Source organism: Ursus arctos, unplaced genomic scaffold (assembly GCF_023065955.2).
Source record: "Ursus arctos isolate Adak ecotype North America unplaced genomic scaffold, UrsArc2.0 scaffold_21, whole genome shotgun sequence".
NCBI classification, from domain to species: Eukaryota; Metazoa; Chordata; class Mammalia; order Carnivora; family Ursidae; genus Ursus; species Ursus arctos.
Window position 1 is genome coordinate 28,397,570 of NW_026622886.1, and position 12,194 is coordinate 28,409,763.

The 12,194-nt window shown below is 36.1% G+C and overlaps 1 protein-coding gene across 1 annotated transcript in view; it reads right to left on the reverse strand.

Annotated features, from left to right (window-relative positions):
• The window catches only part of TMTC2 (transmembrane O-mannosyltransferase targeting cadherins 2), a 769,045-nt gene that overhangs the window by 280,838 nt on the left and 476,013 nt on the right, over positions 1 to 12,194 (reverse strand). Inside the window, exon 15 of the transcript XR_003316605.4 lies at positions 3,102 to 3,170. The gene's annotated coding sequence lies outside the window, so the exon portion shown is untranslated. The remainder of the gene's footprint in view (positions 1 to 3,101; positions 3,171 to 12,194) is intronic.

Sequence of the window (12,194 nt, forward strand, 5' to 3'; positions counted from 1 at the left end):
TGGGAATTATAAATGTCCAAGGTGAAAAGATAAAGTTGCACTTTATCTATTCCACTGTGTTTTTGTAAGTATCAACCCCCATAATGCCATCCTGTAAGTGCTCAATTTATGGAGACACTATATTTTGATGATCAAAGCACAGGATTTCTGTCTTCCTCCCTGATGTTGTTACAAGTGGTGAAGTTAGAGTAGGAAGGGAGTCACTTTTCATGGTTTGTTGTATTTGAAATGCCAATATAAACTTCAATAAAGATTTTAGAAATCAAAGTCATGTTTATCTTTTCTGTTTGTGATATCTACATGTTAAAACACGTACTGCTGTAAGTTGACCTCCTGAGTCACTAAATACTGATTGTGTGTGTGTGTGTGTGTGTGTGTATACATGATATATACATTTATATAGCAATACATTTAATAAAAACTAAGTTTCTTTTACTCACAGCATCATAGAACCAGACCAGCCCCCCGATTTTCACAGGTACATAACTACTCCAACAATGGCAGATGGTTATCTACTTGCTTCCTTCTGTTTTTACTGTTGAGTTTCTCCCTCTTTAATCTGTACTTTTACAATCTTATTCTACTGTATTCTCTTTTAGCTTTATTGAGGTGTAATTGACAAAATATTCTATTGTATTCCTACTACAGACATACCCAGGCAATTTCTAGAAGTAGGTGAGATGTTTAAAACCAAAATTAAAGCATTGTTTCTAAACTATTTTCTGAAGAAGATATTTACTTAGTTCCACAATCACACTTATTAACCTTCTATTTTGTCTCAGGTACCTTCCCACATGTTCTCTTCCTCTCTCAAACACCAGGAAATCAACATTTATTTTCTCATTCCACAAAACTTTGTAACAAATGTTAATCTGAGTATAAATTTTAATCAGAAAGTTGTATAAATAGGGGTCCTTGGGTGGTGAAGTCAGTTGAGCATCCAACTCTTGGTTTGGGATCAGGTCTTATCTCAGGGTCATGAGATCAAGTCCCACGTGGGGCTCTGCCCTGAGCACGGAGACCGCTTGAGACTCTCTCTCCCTCTCTCTCTGCCCTTCCCCACATATGCTCTCTCTCCTTCTAAAATAAATAAATATTTAAACATATACTTAAAAGTTACACAAATCTATTATCATGGTTTTAGGTACTAACTATAAAAGAGAGTTATAGCTCTAGCGAGTACTCAAAATAGTTGAGTAGCATATTGATGATGCTTAAACTGAAGAAGAAAAAAAAAGACACCAGTCTCTCCCTTGTCGGACTATTCGAGAGCATCGCTCATTCCACCAATGGCTAGATGATACAGATCTTGTATCTTTTGCATATATATTTTTAAAATCCAATCTCTCACTTATTTAAATTCAGGTTCTCACCTAGATTAACACAAGAGCTACCTAAAGAGTTTTCTGACACCAGCCTCACTGTAATTCAAACTGTTTTTACCAGTGTTACGATCACTATAAAAAAGGTTACTTTTATAAAGTGCAAACGCAGTCATAACATAGAAGAAAGAAATGGCCATGAGCAGACAATTTTTGAAGTTGAGTGGTAAGTAAATCAGAGCTCATTATAAGATAATCAGGACTTGTGTATATGAAACTTTCCAAAATAGTAATTCCAAAACAACCCTACAACTATGGTATGAGACATTAACAATTTCATATTACAGACAATTGCTTCTCAGATACAAAGTTAAAACCTTTGCAAAGAGTCCAACGGAAGCAGGTATTTTGTATTCCCATTTGGATTTCTAATAGCATCCTGGTCATTTATATTACTAAATCAAATTTCAACTTTTCCCTAGAGAAAATTAATCACTGAAGGGAAAATAGGAATAGGGAAGAACAAGCAAAATAAGAAGTCAAAACAGAGTTTCTATTTCTTCTCAGCCCATGTGAATCTTGAAATCAATTATTTAACCTTTGAGAACAGTCTCCCCATGCATCAAATTACGGTTATTATTTATTCCAAACATCACTGAGAATTTTTCCTCCAGTGGCATCATTATATAAGTGCAAGTTGCAGTTTAGTAAAACAAAAATGGAACACAATTTGCTAAAGCAAACTGAGCAAAATCTTGTAAACTGGCACGTGTTCAGGAGATGACTAAAAAGTATTAGGAAGAACAAATCAAAATTCTGATAATTTTGCTCAACTCGCACCTATTATCTATCTACAAGAATATAAATATTGCTGACTCTTAGTTTTGACAAACCTTCAATATCTTTCATTAGGCTGGTTTAGATGACCTTAGAACCTCATGAGATTAATGAAGGTAAACTATTAAATGACCTCATGAGATTACTGAAGGTAATTAATAATAATAATAATAGAGTTTCATTTTTCCCTTGCCTTGTACCCAGCTCCCCTTCTAGTAATAAGAACATCTTAAATCTACCTTAAGAAGCAATCCCTCCTCAGCTTCCAGCCCATGAAGTTTAGGTGGGACCAATACTACCCTTTCCATGAGGTAGGCTTGGCCAATCAGGGAATTCCATCCCACTGGTTCCAGCAATCAATTCAAGGACAGCATCTATCCTAGATCATCTTGAGATTTGTGTGGCAACTACTGGGAAAGAGAATGTCTCTTTCCACTGAGGTTACTAAGTTCTAAGGATGTGAATCTAAAGCTATCAGAAGCCACCACCATGAAAATGGTTTGGGAGATGGGAGTGCTGGGGAAGAGCTACACTGAGAATAAATCCAACACAGAGGGAACCAAAAAGAAGAAATTAATGGTTATATGACCTCATTGAAGAACCTGAACTCAGCTGTGCTAGACATTCCCTGGACCCGCCCACATTGAGCCGATAAGCTTCTGAGAGAGTTTGGTCTTTGTCCCTTGCTAATGGAGTCCTAACCAATAAACTGTTCTATGGTTTTCTATGTCTTCACTTTCTTAAATGCAAAATTGGCATAATAGTACTAATATTATTGCTGAGAGGAGTAAATGAATTAATATATTAATATATTTAAGGCTTGCATATAATAAGTGCTTAATAGTATTACATAAAATCATTACATTTATTATTTTTCAAATGTTTAAATTTGATCCACACCCAACAAAAAAAGCCCAGCATCATCCCCCCACTATTTTGTACCTTCTCTCTTCTCTTCAATCCTCTGTCACTTTAATTCCTTTTCTCACTCTCAAATGGAGGCCTGCCTTCCTGTTTCATAGAAAATAGAAGCAATCAGAAGGGAACTTTCTCACTCTCTTAGCACCAAAGCTAAAATCCTAATTTGCACAAAAATATTTAGCCTTCTGTCCCATCACAATGTATGAACAATCCCTGTTCCTAAAGCCAAACTCTCTATCTGTGCACTGAATTTAGATCCCTTCCTGCATACTCAAGGAATTTGCTCCTATAATTATCCGTCTCCCATTGTATCATCAGATTTTCTTTATACTAACATTCCCATCAGTATATAAACTCCAACATACAGATATCCTGCACCATAGAGAGCAACAAGGTTGGAAGGACAGATTCTGGAGAATGCTATTGATTCTGATGACCTGGGTTGAATTACCACCTGCACACCTTCCTAGATGTGTGATCTTAGGCAACATAGTTAATATCTCTGTCCTCAAAGTTCCACCAAAACAGAAATAACAATAGTGTCTCCAACCTAGACTTGCTATGACTATTAAATTAGATGTTTATAGAGCATATAAGAAAGTGTCTGGCATATTGTAACTGATAAATGTGTTTATTAAAATAATAATAAGCATGTAATAAATCCCGCAAGTAGTACACTGGCTCCAGCTATTGCTCAATTTATCTAAAGCACTGTGCTGTGCTTGCACTGTCCTCACTCTCAAACACAGCATTTGCTCTTAAATTCCCATCCCTCAGGCTTCAGTATTCATCACCTCACCAATATCATCCTTACCAAGGCCATCGATCCTCCACGTTTCCAAATTCAGTAGTGATTTCTGTCTTCACTATACTGTAACTTTCAGCAACATTTGAATCAAATGATATGTCCTTCTTTTTTGAAAGACTTGCTTCAGTGAGCCCCCAGTATTTGCTCTCTTGCTTCTTACTAACTCAGTGGTTATACCTTCTTAGATTTCTTAACTGGCTTTGCCTATTTTTTTGGCCTGTAAACTTTATAGTGCATTTCCTAGGTGAGCCCATCCGCTCTTGTAGCTAAGATACTGCAATAGGCTGATAACTTCCAAATGCATTTCTTCAATGATCATCCCAGACTTGTAAATCCAACTTAAAATGGCAAAATTAACGTGCTACAATTGAACTCTTTTTTTTTTTTAAAGATTTTATTTATTTATTCGACAGAGATAGAGACAGCCAGCGAGAGAGGGAACACAAGCAGGGGGAGTGGGAGAGGAAGAAGCAGGCTCATAGCGGAGGAGCCTGATGTGGGGCTCGATCCCATAATGCCGGGATCACGCCCTGAGCCGAAGGCAGACGCTTAACCGCTGTGCCACCCAGGTGCCCCTATAATTGAATCTTAATTTTTTTTCTAAGCTCCCTACTCTGCCCCCCCTTTTTTTAAACCACTATTTTAGCAAAGAGAAGCAACCCCATGTTTCCAATTTTTCAAGTCAAAAACCTGATGTCAACCTTGACTGAATTACCACGTCCCCATTCAACCCTCTAACAATTACTATTCATTCCACTTGTAACATATATCCACAATATTTTTCTCAAGATTTCCACTCTCATTAACCTACCTAAAGTCCCATCATCTTTTGCCTGAATTATCACCATAGCTTCTTAATTCATCTACCTTTTTCCATCTGCTGAAATTTGAGTTCTTCAGGAAGCAGACACTGAGATGGAGTTAGGAGCCCAAAAAGTGTATTTGGGGGGGATGGTGTGTGTGTGTAACACCTGTGTAAGGAAAAGCAAGGAAGCAGGGTTCAGCAGAGGCTCCTGATGGACAGTAATACCAACCTGGCAAAGTCTCTGCCAGCCCAACAAAGGGCTCTGAAGCAAAGACTGCCCATGAGAGGAGTCCTGCTTTGGGTAGAAATGGCTGTGCCCTGTCCCACCTCCTTGTTCAGTGATTGGTTGGGGCCACTCTAGCACCTGAGGTAAACCTGTGCTGAAGCTTACGACCAGATGCTGTCAGCTAAGCACACCTTTCATCGCTGGACATCGAGTCCCTTCTTGAAGGGGACTGGATTGGCAAAAATCTCCATCTTCCAGAACATCCTTGCTCCTTACCATCTAGTCTTGCTCCTCCACTGTGTACTCTACACACAGCAGCCAGTGTTACTTTTAAAATGTGAGTCAGAGCATCACATGCCTCTGTTCAGGAGCCTCCAATAGTCTCTCATGTCACATAAAATCCATGGCCTAGAAAACCCTTCACCTCTCCCCTCATTGTCTCCCTAACCTCATTTAACCACTTCCCTTTCATTCACCCCAATTCTGCTCCATCAGGGTCTTTGCATTTGCTACTTCCTCCTTGTCAAGCTTCTTTCCCAAAATAGCTGCATTTTGTCTGGTCTTTGTTTAAATGTTGCCTTATTTAGAACACTCTCCCTGACCGTTCTTCATACGTCCAGTATGTATATGCCCATTCACCTCCACGACCACTTTCTATCCCTGTACCCTATGCTATTTTTCTATATTGATGCTTAATAGATCATGTATTTATTTTTACATGAGCTTCAGGAAAACAGGGACTGTTTTTTTAATTCACTAATGTGAATTTACTTCCATTCCTATAGTAGGCATATAATAGACACTAAGGAAATGTTTTGAATGAATGAATTTTCTCCCCGCTTTCTCCCATACCTTCCAAAAATCTAGTCTCACTAGAGCAACCAGAATGATACCTCTAAATTTAAATCAGATCATTAGGGCTCAAAACCTTCTAATAACTGCTTGCAGTTGGAATAAAAAGTCCTTATGAAGGGGGGGGCAAACAGAGGGGGAAATGAACCGTGAGAGACTATGGACTCTGGGAAACAAACTGAGGGCTTCAGAGGGGAGGGGGGTGGGGGGATGGGCTAGCCCAGTGATGGGTATTAAGGAGGGCACGTATTGCCGGAGCACTGGGTGTTATACGCAAATAATGACTCATGGAGCACTACATCAAAAACTAATGATGTACTGTATGGTCACTAACACATCATCATCATCATCATCATCAGCCCTTACGATGCTCAATAGGATCTAGCCCTTGGCCACTAACATAATTATCTTCTGCTTTTCCTTTTTCTTGTTCCATGTCAGCCACATGAGCTTTCTGCTGCTTTGTGAGCACACCAGCGTACTCGACGCCATTTCAGTGCCTTTGCCCTTCCTCTTCCCTCAGACAGAATGCTCCTCCACAAAGATATTCACATGGCTTTGCTCAGGTCTTTGCTCTAAAGCTCTACCTTGGGAAGGACTTGTCAACTACCTTTAATAGAATCCACTGCCATCTTCTGGTCCTCACAACACTTGTTACGATATAACTTTGTCCATAATTGTCACTACTTGATACACGCATTTATGTTTATTTGTGCCCTTCCAACTAAAATGTAAGTTCCTTGAAGGCAAGAGATCTTTTTCTGGTATCTAATGATTTTTTTAAAAAAGCAAGGAATACATCAAACATGTATACACATCCTCATAACAAACATATACTTGAAAAACCAGTTCAAATTTTTGGGAAATAAAGCCTAAGGGTAAGAATTAAAGAGACTAGTATTTGGTGGAATTATAGCATCTGAAATGTTTGAAGTTTTTTCTTCTGGTAAATTTTCCCTCCTCATTAAGAATTATTAAAGCAAGTATATTATTCTCCCCCAGAAAGTAAAGCAAAGAGGAATCTGCTCACAAACTCCACCTTTTTGAAACTTTGCTATACCTTTTATGTTAACCAAAGAAGTTAATTCTAGATCTCTCGTGACAGAAATTAAATTAATAATCTTCCTTGTGACTCTAATTACCTAACACAATATAACATGCTACTTAATTGCTAAATGGGTTTGAATTGATTTCAGATCTCCAGGACTTTAAAATATTAAAGGCACACACATATTCTTCACCCCCCAGATTTCCACGTGGAAAGACTTTGCTGGGTAAAATTCATAGCCTTTACCCTAACCTTTACTCACTTCTCAGCACGGTGGGAAAATCGCTCATCCACTTGATGAGTTTGGAAAAAGGAGTCCGATGTGCTCCTTGGTCTTTCCCTTCTCTTTGTGAGAGGCAGCTATCTACAGAAAGCACATAATCTATGTCCCTCCTTGCCCTAAATTGTACACAGTCAGGTGCCCAGATGGGAGTCAGTGGCTTTTTAAGTAATGCCTGTGCCTTTGTAGGTTAAATTCACATGTGAAGTAATCACAGGCATTCTTTGCTACAGGCAAAGCCATATTTTTCCAAATATGATTTCCAGACAAAATTCTTATGTCTGTTTCTCTGGGGCTTCCAATACAAGCATAGAGAAAGATGTGTTCTGCCTTGACCTACAAAGATACTAACAACTCCATCAATTTTCCTTTCAAATTGATAAATGGTATGGCAGTTTGATTAAAAAATATTTTCATGTTTCCTTCTATCGAAGTACCATGACTTTAAGATATTTAAGTAATTTTCTTTTTCTAATCCGGTTTTTCTTGCTGAAAAGTTCAAAAGCATTTAAGTAAAGTAATAAGAATGAATTTAGAAGATGAACTAAAGACAGGATTTGGTATCATAGAGGGTAGCCTCTTCAAATACTTGCTTTCTTTCCTTCCGACTATTACAGCTTGATAATCTCCATTCAGAAGAGAAGAAAGCCGTCCCTCCCATGAAATTCCCAGCTCACCTTGCCTAACCTTGAAGTCTCACATCCCTCATATCAAATCAGTGTGATGAATGACACTCAGCCCTGCTGACTCTTACTAGAATTTCAATTAATCATACCTCTTAAATTCCATGATTCTCTCGGCCCTTTCTTGTCCTGTCTCCTAGAAAATTTGAGACACCTCAATAATGCTTAAAAGCTGAATTTTTCATGGATATTTCCACAGTCATCTCAATAAGCCTGTCTTCTATTTTCAGAGTAGAAGTGTGTCTGGAATTACTGCCTATTGAAAGAATAATCCATTCAATAAGCATTAATTATAAAAAGAGTGATAAATAACAGGCCTACAGAAAAAGGGTGGGGTAAGTAGCCTACAGTAAATGACCCTGGAAGCCAACTAATTTGTCAGTAAAAGCTCTTAGGACATTACAAAGCAGCAAATTTCAAAACAAAATCTGTAAAATGAAGTTGAGTAGAAAATGAAATACATATATATTGTCTTTTGAGGATGACTACATATATGCAAGTAATTTTAAAATGCATATTTTTCATGAGAGATGTTAACCCTAGATTAAGTTGTAAAATGACTATTTAGTAGTAGGCTTCATTAGGAAGCTGCCCTATAACACAGTGGATGAATACTATATATCTTGAGGGGTTTTTATTCCTCTCCAGAAAAACATCCACATTTTTCATTTTTACTGAGTTCGATTTCCCCCAACCTACCACCCATAAAAATCTCTGATTTGCCAGGACCCAGCAAAGAATAAATATACCAAAATTCAATATGTTTTCATAATGATAATTCACATGTATTAGAATTTACCTGTATAAATTATTTGGAAAGTGATACAGACATGAATAGACATAATATAAACATGAATAGATGGGAAGAAAACTAATTTTTTTTAATTCAAAACTTCAGAAAAATAAAAACAAATGAAATTTAGAAATTGTAGTGCAAACATCTATGTTTAATCAATATATATTTAATGAGTAAATAAATCAGTGAACAAATACATGGATGAATAAATGGCATCGAACAGATTATTAAGAATTAAGGAATTTTTTTTTCTTACAATGTTATATGTATGATGTATGTGTGTGTGTATGTGTGATGAAAGAGAGGATATACATAATGCATATCTTATTGGTGGCTCTAATTACAAAAAAATTACTTGAAATGTCCTAATAAAATGGTATGCACAATATAATAAACATACCCATCATCTATATTAAATATTCATCTATTTTATGAAAATTATCAGTTTAATAAGTAACTTTTTTCACAGTCAAAAATGTTTCATATCTGTGACTGTCCTACACACAAGATATTAATTTTAATTTTTTAATGCCTGTTCAAATACTAAATATATATATATTTCAATTTTTTAAATGCCTGTTCAAATACTATAACTAGAATATATAGAGGTTTCTAATCACATAAATCAGTATCTCATAGAAATAGAAAAAATAATATGTGATTGTTTTATAGCCACAAAACTGTAAGAATTTACATTTTTCATACCATCAGGAGGCTTGCTATCAAATTGTTTTTATCTCATGAACATATCTCAAAAGCACAGCATAAAAGTTTGTAGGATCTTATCCAAATTTTCCCAAATTTAATAGTATAGATGGCATAGATACACTGGGTTATAAATTCCCAAGTGAGGTTATTAATGATCAAAGAAAAAACAATTAATGACAAGTTATTAAAGCAGCAATTGAGCCCAGGAAGATCACATCCAACAGCAATACAATCACCATAAATTTATAAAAACTAGCTACAAATGTGACCCCGAGCTCCCTCCATTAAATGGGTACCAACTGCTATTTTAAGTAATGCCTGTGGCTTTGCCACTCGAACGTTAACAGCAATGAAATTTTATACACTAAATGTACTGGTTCTTCTCCTCTGTTGGCAGGGGGCTACAGATTAATAAGAAATGAGGCTACAGATTAATAAGAAATGTTTCCTTATTAAATTTAACTAATGGGACTTTAGGTTTTGTCTCACCATATTGAAAAATATTTATATATTTATGTAAAATATTAATTAAAAAACCTCGTAGCATTTTTCAGAGATAAATTCTGCTTTCTTGTCAAGGGCTATGCAGTGTACAAAAATGTCCTTTACTGAGATAACTATAAATAACCTGCCAGTGGCACTTTCTACTCCTGGTAGAGCTACTGTGAGTTCTTTTTTTTTTTTTTTTTTTTTTGGTTTTTTGTTTGGTTGTTTTTTGTTTGTTTGTTTTTGCTACTGTGAGTTCTTATAGAAACAATAAAGTACTCCATACTCAGTTATTTACAAAATGGGGACTTAAAATTTACATGTATTTTTACCTTTTCCCTAACCATCTCAGTCAGATATTAGCTCATCCTGACCTCCCGAGGGCCCTGGAAAGTATATAAAGTATATATTTTTATTCCAATGTTAAAGGTTAGGAAACAAACCAACTTAAACTTTCTAGATGGGGCCACTTAGTCAGTGTTTGGGTATGAAAAATAACACTTCACTGTATGTCTAGATTCATTCTAAATGCAAGGATTCCTATGATTTTAATTTGGATTTTTTAAATATGATTTACCTTGGGGTCTATAGTTACTTTTAGAAAATTCTATTCTTTTTCTATTTCTGGTCAGATCAACCTATCTAACCCAAATAACTTCTTTCTAATCTGTGTCCATCCTGATATTTTTGGATAGGCAGCCCTAGACACAGATATATGCATGCCAGTTTATGTTTTCTCTCAAAGAGTCACCGCAGTTTTGTGGCGAAGAGACTACCCTGGCCCTCCTGACCCTGTCTCTTCTATCCCTTACAAGTCATATTTGCATACATATAATATGATTTCTTACATCCCACTGCCAAGCTGCTTTTCTCATGGAAAGTCTGTTGCAACGACAAATTTCCTATTTCCCTATATATTCTATTTTCCTCCAAAAGCACACCTCCTGCACCTACCCAAATGGAAACAATAATTATTTTTAAATTTCTCAACCTGTACAGGGGCACAGATTAATAGCAGAGGAGAACGAGCACTGAACTGAGAGCCAGTCCTCCTAGTTCTACCCCTAATTGGCTATGCGACACTTGGCAAGTCACTCGGAATCTCAGTTTTAGAGGGGATTCAGCCAGATAAGCACTAACTCTTCTAGCTCTAACATTTTATGATTATTCAAAATGAAAAGCAATTGCTTATAGAATACAAGTGTTATTTACTTCTAATATGTAAAAATAAGAAGAGACAACATAGAGTCTACATTAGTAAAATGGAGGGTGTCATTAATAAAAAATATCCTCAGATTCAAAGTCTGTCTCTGCCACTCCATTTATCAATTACAAGTTTTCATCACCATCTTCTCTAACCTAGAGTATAAATCAAGACAAATATCCTACGTAGTTCTAAACTGATGGTACTAACTGAAAATTTTTAACAAGGCAATATAAATCCATTTGAAATGGATGTCTTTCTATCTATCATCTATCTTTTATCTCTATATCCACATCATTAAAAAATGAAAGTTATGTCTTGATTGTTCTTTTACTTCACAGCAGAAAAACCTATGCAGATTTTTTACCTAAATTGGAGTTTTGAGGTCTGAAATTTAATCTCTTCGGCACACACAAAATTCTCTTGGGATGTCCATGTTGGGCTCCCCCAGAAGGTAGACAGTTCTTCGGGGCACATAGGTATAGCAAAGGCAGTACATATGAACTACCAATTAAAATAAACTTCTTACACATTCTAAGTCAGAGAAAATAAGAGAGTTTCAATTTTGAGAAACGAGTCAAAATTATAAGGGCAGACATTCGAAATTGGGAATAACTTGCTATCAAAATCTTTCCCATATGGGAACTCTTGGTTGCCACTCGAACGTTAATAGCAATGAAATTTTATACACTCAAACAGTTAATGATGATTCCTGTAAACAATGGGGAGATAGCTGGTGATCAAATATTTATTAATTGCCCAGAAATGACATAATTTCATGTCTAAATGTACTGGTTCTAGTTTATTCTTCACCAAAAGTTTTTGCTTCTGGGAATAAAGTGAGACAAATTGTGTTATTGAGATAGTGACTAAAACAAGATGTGTAAATGCGCTTATATTTTTATTTTCTATAAAATATTGATGAGTTTTCTACCTCATCAACAATGAATTTTATCTCCTACCAGAAACAAATGTGGAAATGAAGTAGATCGATCTGAAGTTTCTTTGGCAAAGTAAGAGTATAAGACACTAGAAATAAGAAACAATATAAACATGTCCCTTCAGAAGATTTCATTATCTTGACAATACTGGTTATGGGTTTAACACCTGTTTAATGGCCTGAGCAAAAACTCAAATACACTCAGAAATTGGGTCACCTAAGTTAGAGTTATCTCAAAAATATTCTCAGCGATGACATAAAAAGCAATTTTAATGCAA